This window comes from Chiloscyllium plagiosum, unplaced genomic scaffold (genome assembly GCF_037043375.1).
Source record: "Chiloscyllium plagiosum isolate Xiang-an unplaced genomic scaffold, Cpla_swu_hap1 HiC_scaffold_48, whole genome shotgun sequence".
In the NCBI taxonomy this organism is placed as follows: domain Eukaryota; kingdom Metazoa; phylum Chordata; class Chondrichthyes; order Orectolobiformes; family Hemiscylliidae; genus Chiloscyllium; species Chiloscyllium plagiosum.
In genome coordinates this window covers 49,758,901-49,786,264 of record NW_028270186.1, presented here as the reverse complement: position 1 = coordinate 49,786,264, position 27,364 = coordinate 49,758,901, and positions in this window count along the sequence as shown.

Genomic DNA, 27,364 nt, shown 5'->3' with positions numbered 1-27,364 from the left:
TCACTTTACATTCTTCTTCGTTCCAATGAGGAAAACACTCTAGCTCCCTCAAATTTTCTTTGTAAGACATGCCCTCCAGTCCAGGCAGCATCTTGATAAATCTCCTCAGCACCCTCACCAAAGCTTCCATATCTTTCCTATAACGAGGTAACCAGAAATGATCACAATATTCTAAGTGTGGTCTCACCACGGCTCCATAGAGTTTCAGCATAACCTCGCAGCTCTTAAACTCAATCCCTCGGCTAAGGAACACATCAAACACCTTCTTAACAACCTTATAAACCTGGGTAGCAACTTTGTGGGAGCTATGCCATGGATCATATGATCCCCCGTTCCTCCACAATGTAAGAATCCTGCCTTTAACCTTGTTTTCTGCATTCAAATTCGACCTTCCAAAATGAATCGTATCCCACTTTTCCATATTGGACATCATCTGCCACTTAGCAGCTGAGTCCTGCATCCTGTCAATGTCCTGTTGCAAACTACAACAGCCCTCCACACTATCCACAGTTCCACCAAACTGTGTTACATCATCAATCTTACGAACCTAACCTTCCACTTCTTCATCCTATTCATTTAGGATATTCATTTATCAAAATCACAAACAGCAGAGGTCCCATACGGAACACCACTGCTCACCTAGTTCCACACTGAATACTTCTCATTTACCACAACCCTCTGTCTTCTATGTGCTAGCCAATTCTGTATCCAGACAAATAGGTGTCCCTGTATGCCATGCCTCCTTACTTTCTGAATGAAACTGCCAGGGGGAAGCTAATCAAGCACCTTGTTAAAATCCATGCACTCAGCATTCACTGGTCTACCTTCTTCGGTGTGCTTAATCCTATCCTCAAAGAATCCAATCAGAGTTTTGAGGTATGACCAGCCCCTCACAAAGCCATGCTGACTATTCCTAATCAAACTGTGATTTTTCAGAATCCCCTCCAATAATTCGCCCAATACTGAAGTAAGACTGACTGGTCTGTCATTCTCAGGAAAATCCCTGTTTCCTTGCCTGAACAAGGGACTAACATTTGCCACCCTCCAATCATCCGACGCTACTCAAATGGAGACTGAAGACGCAAAGACCATCGCCAAAGACACAGAAATCTATTCACTCTCTTCCTATCGTAACCTAAGGTGTTTCCCTTCTTGCCGAGGAATTTATCTATCTTTATGTTTGTACTTCAATCAGTCTGTATTTCACCTCAACTTGTTTACTCACTGTCCAAACAACTGATTGACTGCTTTCCTTTACAGGGCTCTGTACAGTGCTGCCTTCCTGAGCAAGTATGGTTCCCAATATCGCGTATATTATGGAATGGAAAACATGGGAAGCTTTGACTCAGCTGTTCCTCAGATGCAGCCTGACTGGCTGTGCTTTTCCAGCGCCACAATTTTCGACTGTGATCACCAGGATCTGCAGTCCTCACTTTCTCCATTAGTGAGGGCTGTCCCCTCTGCACACTGAGCAGGGAACTAATCAGCAGAAACTCGTTGTATCTGGAGCTGAAAGTTCAGTTCTGGAAAGTTGCATTTGATGAACACATTTATGAAAAACGAAATTCAAATTTAACAAATATTCATTCAGTCCCAGAGTTACAGTTTTGGTTCATGAATTGGACAGGTTGATAACGAGCAATGAATGACTGAAGAACTCCGAGATACAGAGAATTCCGGTGATATATTCCAGGTTGGATGTGCTTTACCTTAATGCTGGTAATATTATCAGACAGACAGATATGATAAGGAAACGAGGTGACATGTGGAAGTGTGACATTTTTTGCCATTACAGAGATGTGTTTGAGGGAGGTCGGGGCTGACAACTCAATATTCTGTGGTACCAGAGCTATAGACAGGATAGCAGAGAGGGTAAAAGAGGATATAGTGTTGCCTTATTAATTACGGAGTCAGTTACTGGCGTAAGAAGGGACGATATCTTAAAAGGATCTTCTAATGAGTTTTGGTGGTTAGAGCTCAGGATCAAAACCATGGCAGAAACACTGCTAGAGATATATTATATACCCCCTGATAAAGGAAACTACGCGAGCAGGTATATAATCAAGTTATTGAAGTGTGTAAAAACAATAATGGGATCTTTATATTCAGGCATTTCAATTCCAAACATTCATTAGGGCAGTGATAACGTTTTAAGAGAGGGCAGGTGTTTTGAAATTTATTCCAGAGAGCTTCTTATATCAACATAGAGCAGATACAACAATGGGCAGTGTAGTGCTGGGCCTCACTGTGGGGAACGAAGCCAGTCAGAAAATATCACACATTTTGACTTTGCTCAGAAAAAGACCCCAAAAATGTTCGAAAAATAAGAGCTTTTTGCATTGGGGAGACAGATTTTATGTAATCAAATGACCGGATGTGGGCAAAGTGCAATTGCTTCTGGGTGACACTGTAGCAGAACAAGGTGGGGCGGGGTTTGGGGATCATTTGATTAAAATTGAATTGATGACAGTGTCAGCCCAGCATGTTACACCGAAGATAAAATTTAGGAACACACACCCAGACAACCTCAGATGTCGACACGAATTCCGAACAGGATGAGAAAGGAAAGAGAAGCTTAAAGCAGGTACCAATTGAGCAGGTCAATGAAGGTCCAGCAGGTCAGGAATGAAGAAGGGCCTGTGCCCGAAACGTCGAATCTCCTGTTCCCTGGATGCTGCCTGACCTGCTGTGCTGTTACAGCAATAAAGTTTCAACTTTGATCTCCAGCATCTGCAGACCTCACTTTCTCAATGAAGGTCCTAAAAGAATATAGAAAGCGTAGGGCTAAACTGAAAAAATAAGTGGAAGAGCAGAAGGAGGGGTGATAAAACTTTAGCGGGTAAGACTAGCAAGAATCCAAAGTCATTTTTGTTGGTTTATTAAGGGGAAGAGGATAACGCGGGAAAGAATGGGAGTATGAGGGACGAAAGGGACAGCCTGTTCACAGAGACAGAGAATATGTTAAACACATCCTACGAATCGGTCTTCAGTTTGGAGAAGCAGTTCCTGGATTCAGGGAGAGTTGCCGTTTGACCCTTAAGCAAATTGGTACAGGAGCTGAGGAAGAATTGGAATTTTGTGCAAGATAGAGTGGGCAAATCACCAGATTAAAGACCAAGTCTCACATCAGTGAAAGGTAAACAATTGTAGAAAATTCGGAGGGCTGTTGAGGCTGGATCATTAAATATCTTCAAGGCTGAGACAGACAGATTTTTATACAAGTGTTATAGGAAATCACAGGAAAGTGGAATAGGGGATTAACAAAATAAATATAACCTAATTGAAGGAAAAGAAGACTCAGTGAGCGGATAGACATATTGTTGTCCCTATGTCTAATGGTGTTCTTTTCCAATAGCCCTGTATTCACAAGAACATCAAACTCTCACTATGGAGTGAGACAGTGTTTGGAATGCAATCGAGGGATTCAAGGAATTCATAAACGCGATACTAATATACAGAAAGTACAAGAGGACTGCGATAACACGGATTGCCTGTCGGGGTGAGGATTTGCATCGACACAGTCACCACTACCAGAAGGAAGACCTCAGCAAGACACCCTCCAAGGTCAAGCAGCGACCTGCACTGAGAAGCAGGTAGTCAGGGGCCAGGTGTAAAGGAGTGCTGAAGCCCTAAACACTACATCACTGTCGTGTCTCGTTCCTTCCCTGACCAAACTTAAATGTGGAGGGGTAGAGAGACATGCCGTTGGTAGATGAGTAAGCAGGAAGTCTTTGACACGAGAGGTTTGGACAGCTCCAGCTCAGCAAAATGTACAGGTAAACTCAAATAAAGTCCTTTTACCTTTATTGTTACAGCAGTCGAGATGGCATTTAGGGCAGTCGCAAGCTCCTCTTCTGAGATGTGGTAGCTCTGGGAGAATTCCACCGGCCCTGATGGCTCCACGTGTGGGCACTGCACAGTGCTTCAGCTCCTGGGAGACCGTGTTAGGGAGAGATGCTTGGCGGCACGGTGGCTCATGGGTTAGCACTGCTACCTCAGAGCACCAGCGACCAGGGTTCAAATCCTGCCTCAGGCAACTGTCTGTGTGGAGTTTGCACATTCTCCCCGTGTCTGCATGGGTTTTCTCCGGATGCTCCGGTTTCCTCCCACAGTCCAAAGATGTGCAGGTCAGGTGAATTGGTCATGCTAAATGACCAGTAGTTTTGCGTGTACGGGGGTGGGTCTGGGTGGGCTGCTCTTCTGTGGGTCGGTGCGGACTGTTGGACCGAAGGGTAATCTAATCTCGGATGCGCTCAGGGTCATCCAAGATACTGGCAAATTCATAGACATGCCCCTAGTTATGTTTTTTTAATGACTGTAATATTCCAGTCCAACGTTTATCGTCCTGAGTTCATTAGCCTTACATTTCAGTTCTGTTTTATTTAAATAAACACAATTTAATCCAACAGGCGTTACTTGCTTCCTGTCATGTTACAGGCAGAGAGTAGATGGGTGACCACCAGGAATAGCAAAGGGAGTAGGCAGGTAGTTCAGGAATCCCCTGTGGCCATTCCCCTCGAAAGAAAGTAGACCATTTTGGATTGTTGGGGACGATGTCCGTTCAGGGGAAAGCAGCAGTAGCCAGGTTTGTGGTACTATCACTGGCTCTGGGGCACAGCGGGAAAGGGAAAGGTAAACAGGACGTTAAAGATAGGAGGGCCGATTGTTAGTGGAACTGATCGGAGATTCTGTGGTCGCAAACGGGAATCTAGGATGGTGCGTTACCTCCCAGGTGCTAGGGTCCAGGATGTCTCCAAGTGGCTGCAGAACATTCTCAATGGGGAGGGTGAGCAGCCAGATATCATTATGCATGTTGGCACAAATAATATCCGTAGAAATTGGGACGATGTCCTGCAGCGTGATTACAGAGAGCTAGGAGAAACATTTTAAAAACAAACCTTGACAGTGATAATCTCCTGAGAGGGAGATTATAGTCCGAAACATGCACTGGAGGGGAAATCAATATCTTGGCGGCCAGTTTTGCTTGGGTTACAAGGGAGGGTTTAAACTAGAATGGCAGATGGTCGTATCCTCAAGAGCAGGGAGGCAAGTGGAAGGAGATACAGTAATCAGAAATAGTAAGGTTAGGCTGGAAAACGACAGAGAGAAAGCAATGCATTATGGATTAAATGGCATCTGTTTCAATGCAAGAGGGCTGACAGGTAAGGCCGATGAACTCAGGGCGTGGATATGTAGGTGGGACTGGGATATTATATCCATTACAGAAACATGGCTAAGTGATGGATAGGACTGACAGCTTAATGTGCTAGAGAACAAGTGCTTTAGGTGAGACAGAGATGGTTGAAGGAGGGGAGGGGGAGTTGCATTTCTGATTAAGGGGAGTACCACAGCAGTAATCAGAGATAAAATAACTCACGGATCATCCAGTGAGGATTTGAAGGTGGAGTTAAGAAATAGGAATGGAATGGTGAGGTGATTGAGGTTGTAATATAGGCCCCCAACGAGTCAACAGGCATGAGAGTAACAAATATGCAGGGAGAGAGGGGAGACCTGCGGGAGCAATAGGGTTATCATAATAGGGAATTTTAATTTTTCTAATACAGTCTGAAACGGCCAGAGCATAAAGAGATTTGATGAGGTAGAATCTGTTAAATGCGTCAGGAAAGTTTCCTCAATCAGTATATAGAGTGTCCGACTCGAGAAGGGGCAAAACTCGAAATTTTCTTAGTAAATAGGGCATGACAGATGTCTGAGTTGATAGTGGGGAGCACTTTGGGACCAGTAACCACAGTTCTATTAATTTTCAAATAGTTATGGGGAAGGACAAAACTGGTCCTCAGATTCATGTTCGAACTTGGGGCGTGGCTCAGGTCCAGGCAGCTGGGATCAAGGGAATCCCTGGAGATATATAAGAGATACAGGAGTTTACTGAAGAAGGAAATCAGTAGGGTGAAAAGGGGGCAAGAAAGTGCCTTGGCGGAGAAGATTAGGATGAATCCAAAAAGGTACTTTAAATATTTTAAAAGAAAAAGCAATAATTGGAGAGAAAATAGGACCCCTCGAAAACCAATGTGGATAAGTATGTGTGGAACAATAAGAGATGGGTGAAGTCCTCAACGAATATTTCTACTCTATGTTTACCGAGGAGAAAGAAATAGACTCATTGAGATGTACAGCATGGAAACAGACCCTTCGGTCCAACCTTTCCATGCCGACCAGATATCCCAACCCAATCTAGTCCCACCTGCCAGCACCCGGCCCATTCATATACCCATCCAAATGCCTCTTAAATGTTGCAATTGTACCAGCCTCCACCACTTCCTCTGGCAGCTTATTCTATATACATACCATACTCTGCGTGAAAAAAGTTGCCCCTTATGTATCTTCTATATCTTGCCCCTCTCACCCTAAACCTCTGCCCTCTAGTTCTGGACTCCCCGACCCCAGGGAAAAGACTTTGCCTATTTATCCTATCCATTCCTCTCATAATTTTGTAATTTGCGGGGACCCTGGCCTATAATTTTCATCATCATTGACCACAGCTGACGTCCCGGAAGACTAGAGGATAGCAAATGTTGTACCCTTATTCAAGGAAAACTGCACAAAAAAGCCCTGGAACTTCAGATCAGTAGGTTTAACATCTGTAGTAGGTAAGTTAATTGAGAAGGTTCTGAGGGATAAGATGTACATGCATTTAGAAAGACAGGCTTTGATTTGGGAATAGTAACTGTGGCTTTGTGAGAGGAAGTTTGTGCTTGACAATTTTCTGAAAGTAATTGGATGATGTGACCAGGAAGATTGACCTAGGTGGGGCAGTACACGTCAAAACATGTGGTGTTGGAAAAGCACAGTAGGATAGGCAGCATTCGAGGGGCAGGAGATCTTCACCAGGAACGCCCAAAACATCGATTCTCCTGTTTCTCTGATGCTGCCTGACCTGTTGTGTATTTCCATTGCCAAACTTTTCGACACTGATCTCTAGCATCTGCCGTGCTCACTTTCTCCAAGGGCAGTTGATTTAGTCAATATGGATTTCAGTTGCACCAGAACAGAATGAAGCTTTTCAGCCCCTGGAGCCTGATATACAATTATAGAATGAAGCCAATAAACCCCTAGGGCCTATATAACTGTAACCAGATCATGCAGCACTAGTATCCAGTTACACAGCAACAGGATCAGTCTATTCAGTTACTTGAAGTCAGTAACACAGGAAATGGAAGAGGCCACAAAGTGACTGGACTATGGGGTATACTGGAATAAAACCAGGCTACATAGCCCCTCAGACCTGCCCTTCCATTCAGTAAGTCAGGGCTGATCTGCACTCGGCCGCAATTTCTCTTTTATGCACAATTCTTTGTAGCCCTCGACTCTCTGACGGGACAAATTCCACTGACACCCACTCGCGCCCCCCAAACATTTCATTGATTTGGCCTCCCCACTGTCTGGTCCCAACCATCACTACTTCCTGAGAGAAGGAAACACTCCCCACACATATACTTTGGCCTATTGACATGGATAGAAGATACGAACACAGCGTAAAGCGACTGGCCCTGATATCATGGCAGTATTTGATTGAGCAAGATGTCAAGGAGACTGAACAAAATTTAACTTGATGGTAATCAGTTGTTAACTCCCCACTGGTTGAATCATTCAGAACACGATGGGGCTGGTGGACATCAATCCTCCCAGTCCCTGGATATCCCTTTGGACAATCCTCAGGGTAGCTCCTTCGGCACAAACATCTTCAGCTGCTTCATCAATGTCTTTCCCTCTGTCATACGATCAGTGGTGGGGATGTTCTGTGAAGATTATACAATGTTCAGAACAAAGAGTCACCTCCTAAGCTACTCAAGAATCAAATCTGGACAACATTCAAGCCTGTGTTGTTAATGTACAAGTAACATGAATCAAAAGCACTGCTGGACACTAAACATTTCCACGGTTAAAAGAAAGAGGAACTCCTTCAACAACTCTAGCTGGTTTCACAGTAATATAAGAAAGCCATTCAGCCCATCTGATCTGTTGGATAACAAGAGGCACAATGCGTTCACTCATTCCTGCGTATTACACAAGGAGACAATTTTTAAAAAGTAGGTGTTTGAATCCAAAAGACACACGCAGGAAACTGGAAGAACAGAATAAGCAAGGCAGCATCAAGATGTTGAGAAGTGCACGCCTTGGATATAACCCTTCGTCAGGACTGTGGGTGGGAGAAAGGGGGTCAAGATAAAGGGGTGGGTGAGGGATGAGGAGGCAGAGTGGCGAGTTGAGGGATAAGTGAACACAGGTAAAAGGTATCAGCGGTTTGGTGATGGGAAGGCTGAATCCAGTTGGTAGCTCGACAAAAGCATGCTCAGAGGAATGGAAGGGAGGAGAGGACCTGGAAATGGAGGTGATTTGAAATTAGAGAATTCAATATTGATTCCCAGGAGGGTAGGCTGCACAGGTGACAGATGAGATCTTGTTTCTCGAAATTATGGTTTGGTTCATTGTGGCAATGGAGGAGGCCAAGGTTGGCCATGTCGGAAAGTGATTGCGAAAGAGAATTGAAATAGGAAGTGACTGGGAGGTCTTCCATTCCACCTAACGACCCTACCTTCCAGCTCCCAACCAGATTCATCCCTCCCAACGCCCAACCAGGTTTCACCCACCACTTGTGTCCACATATCCATAACTTACCATCCCCCGATCACCCCACTCCAACCACTCCCTTCCCTCTTTATCTGCAGTTCCCCTTACCCCCCAACCCAGTTCTGAAGGATATTTACTCCTGAAATGTTGACTTTCCCAGTTCATGATGCTACCTGGCTTGCAGTGTTCTTTCAGCCTTCCGTTTGTCTCCTATAACTCAGGAAGATCGAGTCTAGTCAGCACAACGGGCTGGTAGGCAGGAACCACGGTTTTCCCACTGAAGTCCTTGAATGCCTTCCCTCTGGCCAGGAGGAAGACTTTCAGTCCCTCGGGACACTGACACATGAACAGAAGAGGCCATTCAGCCCCTCCAAACTGTTACACTGAAACAGGAGGATGTCATTGTTGCTGCAAAACTACAAACCAATGAGGCATGGACTGCACTGACAGACTGCTCCATGTTGCTCCTCCTGGCTCCATTGCTAATTGTACTCACGTGTTAAGTTAACGTGTTATGCTGACCATGAGGTGGGAAAGTGATTGGTTTGTACCAATTCCCAAGGAGGGATCGTCCATCTCCGAGATGTTATGGACTCAGCTAGACTACTTAAAACATTTTTAAGCAGGCAGCCCAGCGCAAACCTTTGCAATTTGTTTCGGTAAGTGTACAATGAAAATTACCCGGAGTAATTTAGTTAGGTTGACTATTAGACTTTAAAACAGACAAAGACTTTATTCATAAAATTACACACTGAAACACAAAGAACAGAATAAATAATTATGACAGAATTCAACCTATTCAGCTAGACTTAATTATGCTGTTCCGAGCGTACACAACTGTCCCAATAATCAAACTCCCAATAAAAACGGAACACAAACTTCCAGGTTGAAGTTGAAGGTCAGAAAAGAGAGAGAGTTTCCACACAGCTCCCAGTTGAACTTCCCAGTTCAAAACTCGACTGAAAACTGCTCAGCTCAGCTCATCTCAGCTTGTTCAGCTAAATTAGTTCACCGTTCTCCATTCATTATACCAGTTAATTATAAAGAATGACCACTTTGGCCTGAAGTCTCATCTGTTTCCATGTAAACAAAAGGCCTCTAAAAAACCTTTTCATCTCTTTACCAAACCAGACAGATCGGAGCTTGGCCCCGTTTTATTGTCCCTCTGAAAGAAACCAAGGACAGAGTCTCCTTGAACCAAGGAACAGCTTTTTGACAAAAAAGGGACTTGCCTTGTGACATGTCTCATCCTAATAAAATAAAGAATCATCAATGCTAAAAGATGGCTGCATTTTTAACCCTTCAAACCCAGACAGTAGTCTCAAAACAGACAGACTCATTATGCTAACTGTAAACATTCAAACATGCACAAACCCATGCAAATTCAGGCTGCGGTACACCCACCACCGAACACCTCCGTTTCTCATTCGAGTCTCAATAACTCTTCAGCTTTCACGCTTTCGCGACCTTCCACATGCGCAACTGTCAGATTGAATGGCTGCAACAAGAAGCTCCATCTAAACAGTCTGACATTTTTGTCCTTAATTTTTTCAACAAATGTCAATGTGTTGTGATCAGTGTATACAATTGTCTCAGATGCATTGCTGGTAATATAAACACTGTTATGGTATAATGCCAACGTCAAGTTCAACGTCTTTTTCTCCACCGTTGGACATTTCTGCTGATGAACGTTCGACTTCCCAGAAAAATGCCCGATGGGTCTTTCTATTCCCTTATCATCCTCCAACACCGGACCAATACACACATCACTGGCAACGATAGCCACCCTCAAAGTCTTCGTGTAATCTAGTGTAGCTAATACTGGGGGCAGTAGTTAACACAGTTTTTAGACTATAAAATGCCTTTTTACAGTTCTATGTCCACTGAGAGTTCTTGCCCTTGACAATTTGGTGAGTGGAGCAGCCGTACTGCTGAAAGTTTCGCACAAACTTTCGGTAAAATCCTGTCAATCCCAGAAACCGTAGTATTACGTATTTCTTTTTTTCGACTGTATGGAACATTCCCCAACTACTTTCGTTTTCTTATCTCATGGGGCCATTTGTCTATGTCCAATAACGTGACCCTGGAACGTGACTTGGGCTTTCTCAAATTCACTTTTAGCTGGGTTTACTACCAAGCCTGCCTTCTGAAGTTGATCGCACAAGTCTGATAAATGCTGTAAATGTTCCCTCCATGAATGATTAAAAACCATGAGGTCATCAACGTACACCACATAGTTGGGTAATCCGGCAATGACCTAATTATCAGTCTCTGAAATGTGGATGGATCGTTTTACATACCAAATGCCACAACTTTGAACTGATATAGTCCATTTGGCGTTATGAAAGCCGAAACTGCCTTTGCTCTCTCTGACAGAGGTCCGTGCCAGTAACCTCTAAGCAAGTCCAACTTATAAATGTAAGTAGCTTCTCCCACTTTTTCCGACACAATTCTCCAAACATGGAATTGGATATACATAAGTCTTTGTAACGGCATTGACTTTGTGATAGTCAACACATGACCGTTGGGTACCACCTGGCTTTGGCACCATGACTATATGCGAACTCCAATCACTATAACTTACTTTGATTATGACATTTTGGAGTGTGCGCTCTATCTACTTCTGAGCCTGTGCCAATTTTGGAGAGTCGTAACTAAAAGAATGTTGCTTAATCAGAACAGCATCTCCTGTATCGACATCATGCACAATTATGTTCGTGCATCCCAGTTTATTTCCGCATATCTCTCCACAAGATAGTAATAACTATTTCAGGTCACTTTGCTTTTTTTTTATGTGTAAGCTAACTCAGTAATTTATCCCAATTTTTGACAACTTTCTCATTGTTCAATTTAATTTGAGGAATGTCCAAGTCACAATCCTCTGAACTTGGTTCTTTCTTCTGTGCTGTAAACATGAACACCTTCTCCTCTTGCTTGCCTTCCCTATCAAAATATCTTTTGTGCATACTCACATGACACACTCTGTGAGATCTCATCCTGTCTGGAGTCCGTATCAAATTGTTCACCTCATTCAATTTCTTCCCAATTTGATAAGGTACGCTAAAACCTGCTTTTCAAGGCTCAACTGTTACTGGAAGTAACACAAGTACTTTACTCCCAATTGCAAAATTGCCAATTTATGGTTTCTGATCCACTTCCCGTTTCTTGTATGCTAAAATGCTTTTAAATGCTGTCTACCCAACTCTCCAGCTCTATTTAATCGTTCCCTAAAATGTGACACATCATGCAAATAGGTGGTCTCTGAATTCTGATGTATTAATTTCTCCTTAACCAATGTTAATGGTCCTTTTACATTATGCTCACAAATTAATTTTAAATAGACTGAGTTTGGTCGATTCATTCTGTGCGACTGTGATCACAAATAGTTCAAAAGGAATTTCCTTATCGCAATCATTTGGATAATCCTGGCAATAAAACCTCAACATGGTCTTCAGTGTTTGCTGCCATCTCTCTCATGCTCCCTGTGATTCCGAATAGTATGCAGTAGATTTGAATTGTTTTCTTCCCAAGTTATCCATCATCTCCTTGAATAGTTCGGATGTGAGGTTTGGTCTGTCAGGATCTCTATTGGTAGTTCGTACCTAGTTAAAAAATAAGCATTTTTTCTACAACTCTTTTAGCTGTAATGCTGCATAATGGGTCTGCCTCTGAAATCTAGTCGACACATCCATTATTGTTAATAAATACTTATTCCCACTTTTTGGTTGAGGTAGGGGACCGACACAATCTATCAACACTCTTGTGAAAGGTTCCTCAAATGCTGGAATAGGTATTAAAGTTGCAGGTTTTATTACTGTCTGTGCGACATGTTTGAGACGTCTGGAAATATTCAACTACATCTTTGTGTAGTCCAGGCCAGTGAAAATATGTTTGTATACCAGCCTATAATGTCCTCACCCCGAAATGATCTCCAAGTGGTAGCTGATGTGCCACTCGCAGCACCTCCTTTCTATACCCAACAGGAAAAACAATTTGAAGAATTTCTGTCCACGCCTGATCTGCTTCAGTGTGTGCTGATGTTCATATCCGCATTAAGACATCATTTGCTAAGTAATAACACATAATTCTCTTTCTTGCTAAATATCGTTTGATATAACTTTTGTAACTCCTCATCTTTCTGCTCTAATTCAATCAGCTTAGCAGAGCTAATACTTTCATGTTTTCACACTTGCTCCTTCTCTGTTCCACTTATCTGATTAAAAAGAAACTTTCGGATAACTCTACGTCACCTTTCTTATTTGTGCCTTTATTCTGCTTAAACCTGTGTATCTGTGATCTTCTGATCACGCAATCAGGGAAAATTCCTGGATAAACATTCTCCAGGTCTTCAGTTGCCTGCATCTCCACTGGCTTTTCAACTAGAGTAGGCAGCACGCATACCAGTGAATTAGCTATATTATTTGCAAGGACAAATTTCATTCCTGGAGCTGAGAGCTAAGGGTCCAGTACTCTTACCATACATTCTCAACTCTTCTCTGGACTTCCTCGCCTCACTTTACATAACTGAGCACTTTTTGCCTCCCTATGAATTCCTGTTCCCAGCACATTTTCTGGCAATAGTCTCTCAAGAGTGCACAAAGCCTCACCCCTCAGCATTTCAGACTAAAAATATCCTGTGTCAATTAATATTGGAACCTCCTTACCAATTACTCCTAGCCTATGTGAATAAAGTTTATCCTTCCATTTAGATGTTTTTACACAGATTTAGCACGTCCACTGATCATCTTGTACACTCTGAGGCTGTTGCTTAACTCTCCCTATGCTTTTTGTTATTAGTTCAACGAAACTTCCAGGCTTGTCTGGTTATTCTACATCCCAGCCCACCAACACTGTGATTTTGTGTGGCCCACTTTATTACAATGAAAACACCATAGTATTTTAACTTCTTTGTCCCCCTCAAGGTTTTCTTTATTACAGTAGTAAATTATCCTTATGATCTACACTGTGATCTACCTTTTCCTTTGCACGTGAGAACATCTCTTTGCTCCAATTTTTGTCCCTCAGAGACCAGAACTGGTTCTGGAAAGCAAACCAAGTTTATGTACCAGTTCATAATCACCAGCCATTTCAGCAGCTAACCTTGCTGTTTACCTTCTCTGCTCTTCCACTGAGGTTTGCAGGTAGTGAATTTTTGAATTTCTCCAAATACTAACCTCTCTAAGGGCATTATAGCTTTGCTTGAATTTTAAAGCTCTTATCCAGCTATCGAAATTAGTCTGTTTGATCCTTACAAACTCAGTGTAGGTTTGACCAGGATCATCATTAGATTCCTGAAAGGTTGCCTAAGCAGACAATTTTTTTAACCTCTTCAGACTCCCCAGATACCTCCTCTAATCGGGATGTGAATACCTCACCATTCCTACCTACATGTTTCGTTTGGATCATCAAAACCCATATTGCCTCTCGCCACTGCATTTGTTTAACCAACTTTTCAAATGAGGTGAAAAGGGCATCACATTCTTCTCATCAAATTGAGGCAATGCTTGAACATACTCAAACAAATTCTCACTCGGCTTCTGACTACCAGGGGCTTGCTCATCCTCACTCTATTCCAGACTAAGCGCACCCTCAGCCGTTATCTCCAGCCTTTTACACTGACTTTCCTTTTTAAGTGTCAGTTTTTGCTATTCAAAAGCTGTCTCTTTCTCTCTCCCCTGTTGCTCTCTCTTTTGCCAATTTTTTTTACTCTCTGTTCTCCTGCTCTCTTCCACCCCCCACCCCCCAACCACCTTCTGCATTTTATCGAAAGTCAAATGTTTCATTTTGGCTGCCCTTTCCTTACCTCTCGACGTTAACTCAAGATGTTTCATTTGCAACTGAATTCTTGCCATCTCTGTAGATTCTGATGGTTTCTCCAGTAAGTTTAATTGACGAGCTACTGCTGTAATTATGTCTCCGTTCCTCACAGAAGCAGTCAGTTCCAATTCCAGCTTCTCAGCGAATTCTTGCAACTTGGTCTTATTCACTTTTCGTAAAATTTCCAAAGTCACTGCATGCACATCCAGCAAACGTTTGGCGACTGAAATAGCTATTACTATTCGAAGCTTTGTCAACCCAATCAAACTAATACCCGAATTAAAGACACTAGCACCTCCCACTCGCTGTTGAAAATCCAGCAATGAGCCACCAGTCTGTTATGGAAGAGGCTAGACTACTCAAAACATTCTTAAGCAAGCAGCCCTGAGCATAACTTCACAGTTTGTTTTGGTTATTATCCAATGAAAATTACCCGGAGTAATTTAGCTAGGATGATGTTAAATCAGACAAAAACGTTATTCACAAAGTTACACAATGAAACACAATGAACAGAATAAAGAACCCGACAGAATTCAACCTATCCAGCTAGACATAATTATGCTATTCCAAATACACACAATAGTCCCAATAATCAAACTCACTTGAAAAAACGTTATAATGGAATGCATGCTTCCAGGTTGAAGCTGAAGGGCAGAAAAGAGAGAGCGTTTTCACACAGCTCCCAGTTGAACTTCCCAGTTCAAGACTCAACTGAAAACTGCTCAGGTCAGCTCAACTCAACTAGCTCAGCTAAAAGAGCTGACCACTCCCCGTTCATTATACAGGTTACATCGAAAGCATGACAACTTTGCCATGTAGATTCGTCTGTTTACATATAAACAAGAAAGGCCTCTGAAAATCTCTTTCGTGTCTGTACCAAACCAGACTAATCGCAGCCTGACCCCGTTTTAGTGACCCTCTGAAAAACATCAAGGACAGAGTCTACTTGAGCCAATGAACAGCTTTTAGCAAAAAAGAAGTCAGAGAAGACAGGCTAGTGTTCTGAGTGGAGGTCAGAGCTGTTGGGAATGGCTAATACTATCTGATGACAGATTTGTGAACAACATGACGTTCAATACAGGGTCACATACCAACTGTACATCCAGACGGTGAGACTTCATTCAGAACCTGGAGCTCTCTCTCAACCAACATGGGGGCTCCATAGATCTCTGCAAACTATCATCGAGTCATAGAATCCCACAGCACAGAGACAGGACCATTATCTCAAACAGATTCATGCTGATCAAAATGTCCATCCGTGCAAACCCCATTTCCCTGCGCTTGGTCCATATCCTTCTAAACCTTTCCTATCTATACATTTGTCTAAATGTGAAGGCACGTATCATGGAAAACAGGTTATATCCAATGCTATCCGTATTTTGTTTTGGAAATAATGAGAGTTGATTCATAACACTCCAGTGTTAATGCAATCACGTTTCATTCTTTTTGTAGCGTTACAGATTAAACTCTCATTTCTTTCACACCCTCCTCATGGTATCATTACTGCAGGGATTAGTCTGGTGAAACTTCAATACACCGTCTCTCTGTAGCTAGGAGATCATTGATTATAAATGAAAAAAAATACTGTCTCAAGTACACTCCACAACTGGAGGACGGTGTCTTCACTCTTATACTTTAATCATTTGTAATGAACGCTTCTACTCATTTATTCTGCTGATTACTTGCTGAGTCATAGAGTCATAGAGATGCACAGCATGGAAACAGGTCCTTCCGTCCGACCCGTCCATGCCGACCAGATATCCCATCCCAATCTAGTCCCACCTGCCAGTACCCGACTGCTCTGTATGAATTCTGTTAGTGCCCCATGATCAAGGACATCCAGCTCCTTTTCACCAAAAGGACTTCCCATCATCTCGCCTTCTCATAAATACAAAATGCGAAGGATGGCATTTTTTGCCAATCATTTATTTGCCTTATGAAGCAAAGTCACACCAACCACAACATCACTGTTGCCATTGGAGTTGATGGGAGATACTGAGTAGGCGATGATCTAGCTATATTGTCTCCGAATATTAATCCAGGGAATCAGGTAATGACCCAGACACATGATCCGAATCCCACAACGGCAAATGTTGAGAATTGAATTCAATAAAATATCAGGAATTAAGAATCAAATGGAACAATGACACCATTGTTGATTGTCCTACCTGGCACCCGCATGCCCTTCAGGAAAGGAAATCTACAATCTTCAGCTGATCGGGCTTACATGTAACTCCAGACCCACAGCAATGTGGTTAACTCTCAATTGCAGTTTGAAATAGCCAAACCAGCCACTCAGTTATATCAATCACTTCAAAACCTCAAAGAAATTAAACCGCATGGACCTCAGCACTGAATACTTACAGCCCATGGACTGCAGTGGGTCAGGAAGGCAGCTCACCAAAACTTTCTCAAGGACAATGAGGAAAGGGAATTAAATCTTGGCCCAGCATCCCATTCATGAATAAAGGAAGATGATCCCACTCAGGGAAGAGAGAAAAACAGACATAAATAACTTTAAACAGGAACTTTGACATATACCTTATATGGTCATAATTATCAGTAATATGGGAACAGGAGAAACATAAGTAAGGTTTAATTTCATTTTTTATTTCCATCCCAGCTGATCATCAACAATCCCTTTGTTTGCTTCTTCCTATCTATCTCTGTCTTTCTCCATCTATTCAACTCAGTCCTTCTCCCCTTCATAACAGATGTCGGTGTCACCAACATCAATCACGCTATTTCCCAACTGTGTTCACTTCTGATGTATGGTCATTAGAATCGAATTGCCAATTCTATTTTTCTCTCGACTCGATGTGGCAGATGGGCTGCCACACCTGCTCAGTTTGTCTGGCACTTTCTCGTTCGTTATTGTTTCGGATCTGTTGCATCATTCTTTGCTTTCTTTAACCTTTAATTTTTTTATTACTTGGAATGTCTGCATCGCTGACAGGGGCAGAATTTTCTGGATTAGTGATGCTCGAAGAGCACAGCAGTTCAGGCAGCATCCGAGGACAGGCAAAATCGACGTTTCAGGCAAAAGCCCTTCATCAGGAATAAAGGCAGAGAGCCTGAAGCGTGGAGAGATAAACTAGAGGAGGGTGGGGCTGGTGAGAGAGGAGCATCGAGTACAATAGGTCAGTGGGGGAGGAGATGAAGGTGATAGGTCATGGAGGAGAGGGTGGAGTGGATAGGTGGAAAGGAGCTGGGCAGGTCGGGAAAGTCCGGGCAAGTCAAGGAGGCAGTATTTGTTGACCTAATCAAATGTCATTTTCTGCGAGGTCATTCTTTCAGGCAGTACAGAACCAAGCACATTGCTGTGGGTCTCACATCAATCTTAAGCCAGACCAGATAAGAACACAAGATCTATTTACCAAAGGACCTCAGTGAAATAGATAAACATATAGACAAAATGCTGGAAATGTTATGGTTGTTATTTCCAATTCCTGCCTTTTGTATTTACTTTCTGACATCGTTTGTGGTAGGATGTGGAACAGTGTCTTTCTGTGTAATAACCTGTGCATCTGAATTACATTTCTTCCGACATTATTGCTCTGAGAGACTGTTCGTGTCATTAAGTTATTTTAGAGACAAGAACAAAGTTGTGATCGAAATATTTGCAACTGAAAGAGTGCTTAGAGGAGAAGTGGAACCATAAACGTCTGAATTTTATCAAAGCATAGATAATGGTTTATTAAGCGTCAGTTTGAAGCCAAGATATAAACTCGGCATATAATCGAGCTGGTAGTGGATAGGTTTTGTGATGGATCGAATAACGAGACATAAATGAATTTCATTTATTTAAATTCGGTATTGTAGACAGTCTCGTTCTCCGATGTTCGTGAGGGTGGGGGTGTGGGCGGTTCTGAAATTTGTGGGTAATTAATGGAAGTTGCATTTGAAACTGAAGACAATAGTTTCCGTCTTTGTCAAATATAGATAACAGAAATAGCAACGAAGTTCGCCATGTTTGAAGAGATTAATAAATGGATAGAGATGAAGACACTTACCAGGAATACCAACAATAGCGAGGATAGGATAGTAACCCGCCTGGATAATCAGCAGTGCACCATTTATCCGATCTGATAATGTTGACCAAGACCAGGAAAAATAGAAAAGACCATCGGATAAACTCCTGTCCATTGTTGCAGCATTCCAGTCTAATGTTCTCAGATTCTGATCCATTAATGGCTCATTCCAGACTGTTCTCAGATGTTTAAATCTCCTTTTTCTGTCTCTGCAGCTGTGTCCCTTTGAGCGTTGGAGCTGATGCATCTGCTGCTACAATGGCATAAACCATTGCAAGAGGTCCCTTACTAATAGGAGACGGAAAACATCCAGTGACACAACTAGGATCCATGGAGACTGGCATCACTCACAGTCACTGAACAAACAGCTCCATTTAACCCCTTTCAGTATGGTTCCTTCAGTTCACAAAAACTACTGGACTGGGTTGAATGTTTGCACCGTTGGCTATTGGTCGCATCTCCCATCACCCATTGCTCTCGTGAAGTTAGTATTGAGGGAGAATGATGCATGTTTTCTTATCGCAGGCTAGATGATTCTGCTGCGTTGTCCGTTTGCAATACTGTAACCTGCTGAACCTCCCACCACCACCACCCTCAAAAACCACAATCTACATGCTGTTACCGTGCAGATCTCTCCTCGACTAGAACAGGCACCAGCCAATATATTTACAGTGGATGTATTTGCAGTCCAATGCATAGGAAATGTGAATTTGCCTGGGCATTCCTTTAATTGGTCTCATAAAGCAATTTTGTACATTCAACATTCAATGTGGTTCATCACTTTTTAAAATATAAACTCACAAACACCTTAACACACTTTATTAAGCAGAAGTTTCTTCACATTGTCCTCATGGTAGCATCATGCCAGGGTTTAGTCTGGTGAAACCCCTTTGCTGATTAAACCTGTACACAATACATCTAACAGTCTCTCAATAAAACACTACCATTGGGAAAGATACATTTACTCTGGTACTTTAATCATTTTGCATGAACAGCCACATATCATTTACTTCCTGCTGCGTAAAAATTCTGTTTGTGACTTATGGCCAAGCACATTCAGGTCTGTTTCAACAACAGCACTTCCCAACCTCTCACTATTTAATGAACATAAATGTGAATGATGATATTTGGTGTTCATTTCCGAAATATTTTAGATCTTGCGAAGAGCTATTGCCCAAACACTGATCCTTCTGATACCCCAAAGCCTTCACTCCAGATAATTATAATACTCTCTTCATTCTCTCGATTATCCAACTTTTAATATATTCGGTGGATTCCACACCTACCTAACATTCTCTATTCACCTGTATTCAACCATGACAAACGTCTGCTGAAAATTAAAATACTTAATTTCCACTGGTTCTCAATTGTCGATGTCACAACGGACAACCTCCACAATATCCAGCAGGTTTATCAAAGATCAAGATCATTTCCCCTTCCTGAGTCTAGATTGACTCGACTGAATCATGTCATTATTTTCCAAGTGTCGAGTTGTCACATTCCTTACAAAGGTTAAAATGTTTTTCTCACAGCTTACATCAAGCTAACCACTGTTTAGTTTGCTGTTTGCTCTCTCCGTCCTGTTTTAAACATTTAGGTTTACAATCGCTGCTTTCCAGTCCGGAGGATCCTTTCCAGAATCTAACCAGCTTTGAAGAATAATCAGTAATTCTTTCAGTAGCTTTGCTGCCACTCCTCAATACTCTGGGATGGAGCTCATCAGTTGCAGCAATATACCAACCTTAAATTCAATGAGGTTTTGAAAGACGTTCCTTTCATTAATTCTAATTTCCTGCTGTTTCCCATTTTCACCAGTCACTCTGTTCCCTTGTATTTCTGGAAGTGTCTTTCTGTACCTTCCTCAGGGAGATGGACACAATATATTGCTCTCAGGGGACAGATGGGTTCTGTCAGCCAGTGAATATATCGGAGGAGTGCATTCCGGTGATGATGGATATGTTACTCACTCCTGCCTGGAAAGTTCCAGAATGAATCCAGTTTAATTCATGGTGAGCATCAGCACAGTCCTGTCACTGGTATGTGAGGCTGCACAGTATACTGAAGGAGGGGACACAGCTCAGTGACCACCTCAATTTTGAAACAAACTGGCTTCATACCTGACACCTGGTCCAGCTTAGACAAATGTCCCGGGAAATCCCAGGAGAGATAATGCACTGTCCTGCACCTCCCTATTTATAGAGCTTCCCTTCTGTGGAGCCTCATCTCCATTTGTTTACCAAGGACCCAGACACTATGTAAATGCAGTGTATAGAGTGGGGTCACCAGACCCCGCAGCTGACAATACAAACCCGAGATAAGCATCGACAGAAACTCCACTAATTTTCCAATGACAGGAACAAATCAATTTCCCACACGGAACGTGCACGCGCTCAGTGTTGAAAATCATTTCCAATCCTGAGTTTCTCTTCCTGGATGAGAAAGCCGTTGCATCTCTGCACAGTCCCACAGTAAGAGTTCCTCTCTCCAAAGAAGCAGTTGACAATGTAACATTACCTTTCTCTATATCTCAGCAACTATAAGGGCAGCACCAGCATTGCTAATGGATTTGATCATCACACTCAGAGAAGAGAGATACAGGGAACCTAACTCACTTTAAACAGGGACAAATCTAAATGGACGCGACAATCAGGAATATGGGAAAACGAGGAAACGTGAGAATAACTTGCCATTCTGCTTTCCTTTCAGTTCATCATCAGCACTCCCTTTGTTCACTTTTCATTTCATTTTCTCTCTCTTTTACTGGCCATTTCTCCATCCATTCAATTTAAACATGGCCCCACCTCTCTCTCCAACCCAACCATCCATGATACAAGGATAAATAATATTATGTCCCAGTTTGCTTTCAGTTGTGAGGCAGGGTCTCTGGACTCAAACCGTTATCTGTATTTCTCCTGACAGAGGCTGCCATACCTTCGAGACTCTCCAACACTTGCAGACGCTGGAGAATTTTATTTTCGATCTCTAGCACTCATCGTTCCTTGTTTTAATTCACCTTTCATGCTGTTGTTTCTCCGAATGCCAGCATCACGGGCAAGGGCAGCATTTGTTGTCCATCACTAATTGTCTGTGACTACACGGCCATTAGTCAAGACAAAATGGAGCCAACAATGTTTTTGTGGGTCTGAAGTCACACTGAGTTCAGACTGGGTAATAATATTCAGCTTCTTTAGCAAAGATGATCAGTGAAATAATAAAAATAAATATTCACGGTTTCTGAGTGAAATTGCCTAGTCCGTATTCCCTAGTTCCTGCCAGAGAGAGATGGTGGGTAAATCAGTTTAACTACAAACAATCAAAAGGACTTTGGGGACAAAATCGAAAGGGAGATTGAGCGACAATTTCCAGTAAGATCACAGGATTCAGAATGCTGAAATGAAGACATTTCGACAGCATCCTGCAACATGAACCAGTATTCCTAGGAATGATAGGTGAAGGGGATATTGGCGTCAATAAAGATGAGCAAGAGTTTTAGATGAACATTTCTTCTGCAACTTTGTAACTGGGTGTGAGGTCAGCAGAGTTTTCGACTCATTGGGCTGAATCTAACAATAGTTTGTCTCAGTGACATTTTTATTGAGTGTGACAGAGGGATTGTCTGTACGAGACTGAACTAGTTTCATGGTGCTATCTTATCGAACTCACCTCATTAACTACCCACTCAATCTCATAGTGTTAGTCGCATTCAATGCCACCCCGATTCTCCAACCCAACATGGCTGGAGTGACTCACCATCGCACTGATGTCCCTGGCTATTCTATGATCACTGACACTGATGACACCTTTCAAAGGCCAATAGGCACACTGTTGTAATTCCTCAGTTTGGAGCCACCCTGCACAGTTGACCCCGAGTATGGCAGGTAAGGGGAACAAACGGTACAGTTTTTCAACAGTGGTAGAGAGGTCCTAGTGGATGGGCTAGAACGGGGGATCCATTCTTTTCCCAGAGGAGGCCTGAGCATGGTCTGAGCTCACCACCCAGATCAGTACAGTATCTGCGGTCTCTCTCTCTTTCTCTCTCTCTCTCTCTCTCTCTCTCTGTCTCTCTCTCTCTCTCACACTCACACACACACACACATTCTTTGAATATGGAACATTCCAGATAGTGTTCCAAAGAATTCCCATTTTCAGGTGCAGGGACTTGCAGTCATTCAACCCCCTGGGTTCCTGCATAAAAATGCACTTATTTTATATGCAATCACAATTAGTAATTCTGGCTATTTCACTTTGTCTCACTTTGTTGTATTCAGCCAAACACTGTTTCGAAACACTTGTCCCGTTATGAAACACAATTTTGAGCAGAGAACGTTTTATCCTCAGCTATTATCTTGACCGTTATCAGAATTGTGCCATTTTCTTTGTTATGAAAGTTTCTCTTGCCCGTTGCCTGTGCTTGTTTCTATCTGTAACAGTTACACTGTCTCCCACGCAGTTGGCCGGACGGCTGGTTTGTGATGTAGAGGAGGCTAGCAGCGCAGGTTCAATTCCCCCATACTGACAGAGGTTACCATGAAGGGGCCATTGCCTCAACAATGAGCAATCGAGCATGGCCAATCCACTCTAAGTTGCACATCTTTGTACTCTGGGAGGAAGCTGGAGCATTGGGAGGGAACCCACAGAGATACGCGAAGAATGTTGAAACTCACCTGAGGTTGGAACCCAGCTACTTGGGTGATGTGCGGCCTCAGTGCGAACCACATATCCATCATACTCCTCAGTTAGTTCTGTTAATTACATGTAGCTGAATGAAGAAATCCAACTGGCTTGTTCTGATAACTGAACCTGACCCAGTCTTAGACCTTTATCATTGGCCATATCGTCAACCTGTTTACATTTAAAATTTGTTGTGAGCAGTGGAGGAGTGGGACTAGAAATGGAAACAGTGACACCCTTCAACCTCAGTCAGAACCGCAGTAAGGAGAAATTCACAAAGTGGGAACTCATTCAAGTAGCAATTCTCTCACCCAGAAGATTGGGAGGGCTGAATCTTCATTTTATATCGAGGCTGACTTTGTCTGATTTTCCAGAGACAGGTGAATCAGGGATCATTGTGAAATCAGAGAAAAGTGCAGCTGGGAACACAATGAGATGAGCCATGACCTTATTGACTGGTGGAATAGTGTCAAAGTGCCGAATGGCCCAGTCGTGTCCGTCAGCCCTATGTTGGTGTAGTTTGGCAAATGTATTAGAAAGTCCAGGCTGTGTCAGGCAGTGACCCTCTCCCCCAATCCCTCTTTTCAGGCTTCTCCTCTCTGTAACTTCTGCTCCTTATGTAGGTCATGTTACAGGCCCAGATTCGCATTGAATACAGCCCCCATGTCCCACACAAGGTCAACTCACACAAATCCTGTGCTGTCTCTGAATGCAACATTTTACATCATGATTTCCAGGAAAATAATCAATTATTTTCCAAAAACATAAATAAGAACGTAAGAAATAGGAACCTGCGTTGTCATTCAATAAGAACATGGCTGATCTACTCCACGGCTCAACTCCATTTTCCTGCTAACCCCTTGCGTCCTCAACTCTCTGAAATGTCACAAATGAATCCACCCCTCTGTAAATACAATCAGTGACCCAGCCTCCCCAACTCTCGGGGTTAGGAAATTCCAGCCATTCACTACCTTCTGAAAGAAGACATTTCTTTACATCTCAGTTTGAAATCGATATTCCTTATTCTGTATCTACATCCCTGACTTCGAGACTCTGTTCTGGTGTGGAATCACATTCTCAACACCGACCTTGTCATGCCCCGTCTGTATCTTATCCGTTTCAGTAATGACACTCTCATTCATTTAAACCACAATGCGTAATCGCCTCAGCATTTTTGATGTATTCAATAATTCAATCCTTTCATCCCAAGAACCAGTCTATGAACCAACATTTCTGTGTCAACATGCTGACGTTACTTTTCATATACAGGAACAGTCTAATCCGTTGTACTACTCCTATTTTGGGAGTCCTCTCCATTTCATAACAGCCTGCCTTTTGGTTGTCAGTGTCATCCTCAAATTCGAATGTATATTGCACTCAGCTCCCGCCGTCAGGAGCTGAGTGCAGCTCTTGTAAGCAGCTCTTGCCATCGGACTGATATTTGTGGTACTCCAGTAGGTACAATTTTTTTCATAAAGATCGATGAATCATGACTCTCCGATTTGTAAGTGTTTACCAAGTGTCATCCCATGCTATTGCATTATCCGTCAGACTATGAGCTTCTGTCTTGTGTAAGAACCTTTATTTTGTGATACCTTGTGGAAAATCTCTGGAAAGCCTCATGTCTACCAGTCCCCCTTTATCAAGGCCACTTGTCACACTCTCATGGATTTCCAGAAAAGTTTTGCATGATTTTACAGGCAAAATGTAGTTCGCCTTTAACAAGACCATGCTGACTCTGTGTGAAGCTTTTCTAAATGCTCTGCAGTCCCTTCCTTAATAACAGACTTTCACAGATTCCCAGCAATAATGGTTAGGCTAAGTGTTTCATGCTTTCAGTCTCGCTCGTTTCTTGAAGACAGGCGCCACATTGGAGGGTCTCCAGTTTCACTGGATCATTCCTTTAATCCAGAGAGCTGTGGAATATTTCACACAGTGCCACCAGTCACTCTGTGACCACTTCTTTTAAAACCAGCTCTGAATTGTTGATGATCTGCTTAGCCTTGGTCTAATCTGTTTGAGAATTGCCTTGTTCCTTCTGTTAGAGACAGCTCAAGATTTTCCCTGCTGTTACCATTTTGCTTATACCATTGAAATATTTACAGCACGTTTACCTGTGAGGAACGATGTAAAATACAGGTGTAAATTATCTGTCTGTTCCCTGTATCCAGTTCCCCAGTCACACCCTCCAAATATCCTCAATATACTTCCCTGACTTCCTTTTTATCAAAGATCACGCACACACACACACACACACCTCTTTAACTCTTCTTACATACCTGGAAAAGCTCGTACTGCTTGTTTTTATATTTCTTGCCAATTTACTTACATCACATCTTTTCTTCCCTTTTCTTCGCTTTCTATATTCATACAGTCATATCGCATACAAGCACAATCTTTGTTCCAATTTGTCCATGCCGGCCAGGTTTTCCAAACTAAACTAGTCCCATCTCATTCCATAAACACGTCACCGACTGTGCATAAAACAGTTCCCTCTTCCTCGCTTTTAAGTCTTACCTCTTCCACCGTAAGCCTATAGCTCTCTGATTTGATTTTCCTAGCCTGTGGAAAAGACCTCGGCTTTTCACCCTGCCCAAACCTCCCTTTATTTTGTAAATTACTATAATGTCACCCCTCAACCTCCTACAAACCATCTGATTCTAACTTCAATAACAAGCACTTAAAGATCAGCACTGTAAATTTGAAACAATGTTAAAAGTGACAGGTAAACAATGCTCAGCCCAAACTTCATTCTCTTATTTGTTTCCTTCTTTATGTTACAATACTAAGGCAGCATGAATATCTTACTAGTGCCAATAAGCCGTCAAGCACCTGAATTCCTTTGCCTGACGGCAGTGATGTCGACAGTAAAAATGTATCTCTGGCCAGATCTATATAATACAACATGTTCTACAGGGAAATGGAATTAACATGGATGAACACTTTGGTGGCATGGACCACTTTGGTCCAAAGGGCCTGTATCCAAGCTGCAGGACTCCATGATTCTAATATTCTAACAACCATTTCGTGTCTACCACTCCGTGTTCAAACATTCGATATTGTATGCAGGCGCCGTGTAAAATGCAGTATATTAACGTCTCTAGTCCTCAGAGCAAAGTTATTAATGAGTCCTTCTGACCACACAACAACAAATCCAAAATAACCTGCTCCCTTGTTTGAGTCACAACATACTCTTCAACCAACCTGTTATACGCTTAAGGAATTTATTTTTCACAACATTAGTAGCTACTTAGTTAACGCAGTTTAGATGCAATTTGAGATCATGTAATAATACTGCAGCACCCATAATATTTGCATCTCTAATTTACAGAGCATATAATGCAAAGAATTTGCACAAGAGCAAATAATACACTAATACACTAATGCTTGCTTCTTCTTCCTATTTGTAAGATCCACCCAAACTGATTCTGTGGAATCTGATGGATAGGGTCAGGGGTGTTATTAGTGATAGACGTGAACAAGACATTCGGAGAGGGTCACCTCGACACTGATATAGTCTGAAGAAATGATCAGCATCACAGGACAAGCATCAATATCCTCCCCACTCTGTCAGGTTAACTTTCAACGTACTCTCACTGCGCCCTCACACTCACTACCTGTTATAGCCCCTACAACCTAACAAGGCTCATACCCTATCTCCAAATAAGCCTCAGGCACTACCACTCTCACTATTGAATTCAGCACCTACCACCCCCCCCCCACCCCCCCACTCCGCGCGTTCTCTCTCCCTCCACTATATTCCCAACACTAATAAGACTGCATGGATACAACACTGTGGACTGACTCCCTCCGGACACCTCACCATTCCCCCTCCCCCTCCACCTAATCCAGCATTAACAGCAGGGACACACACTCCCACCACTACTCCCTCACCCCCCCTTTCTGTCATTCCAGGAGAAACGGACTGTAATAGGAGAGAAAGGGCCAGCCAGATGGTGAAGCACCCGATATCTGTTCCCGCCTCCACACCCGCTCCCCAACCATGTGGGGAGGATCCTGGTATGAGCCAGAGAGGACCGGGAGGTGTCGTATGGAGATTCCTCCACATCCATGTCCCTCGAACTGAGTAAAAAAAACAATGTTCAGTGAATGGCAATTCGCACTTTAACCATTCTGTCTGTTCTCACAATTTTCTCCCTCCCAAAACAACAAATATCTCATTGCAGAGCGATACAGACACAAAAATATTCAGAGACATATGTAACCACGCCAATATACTGACACTCACAGTA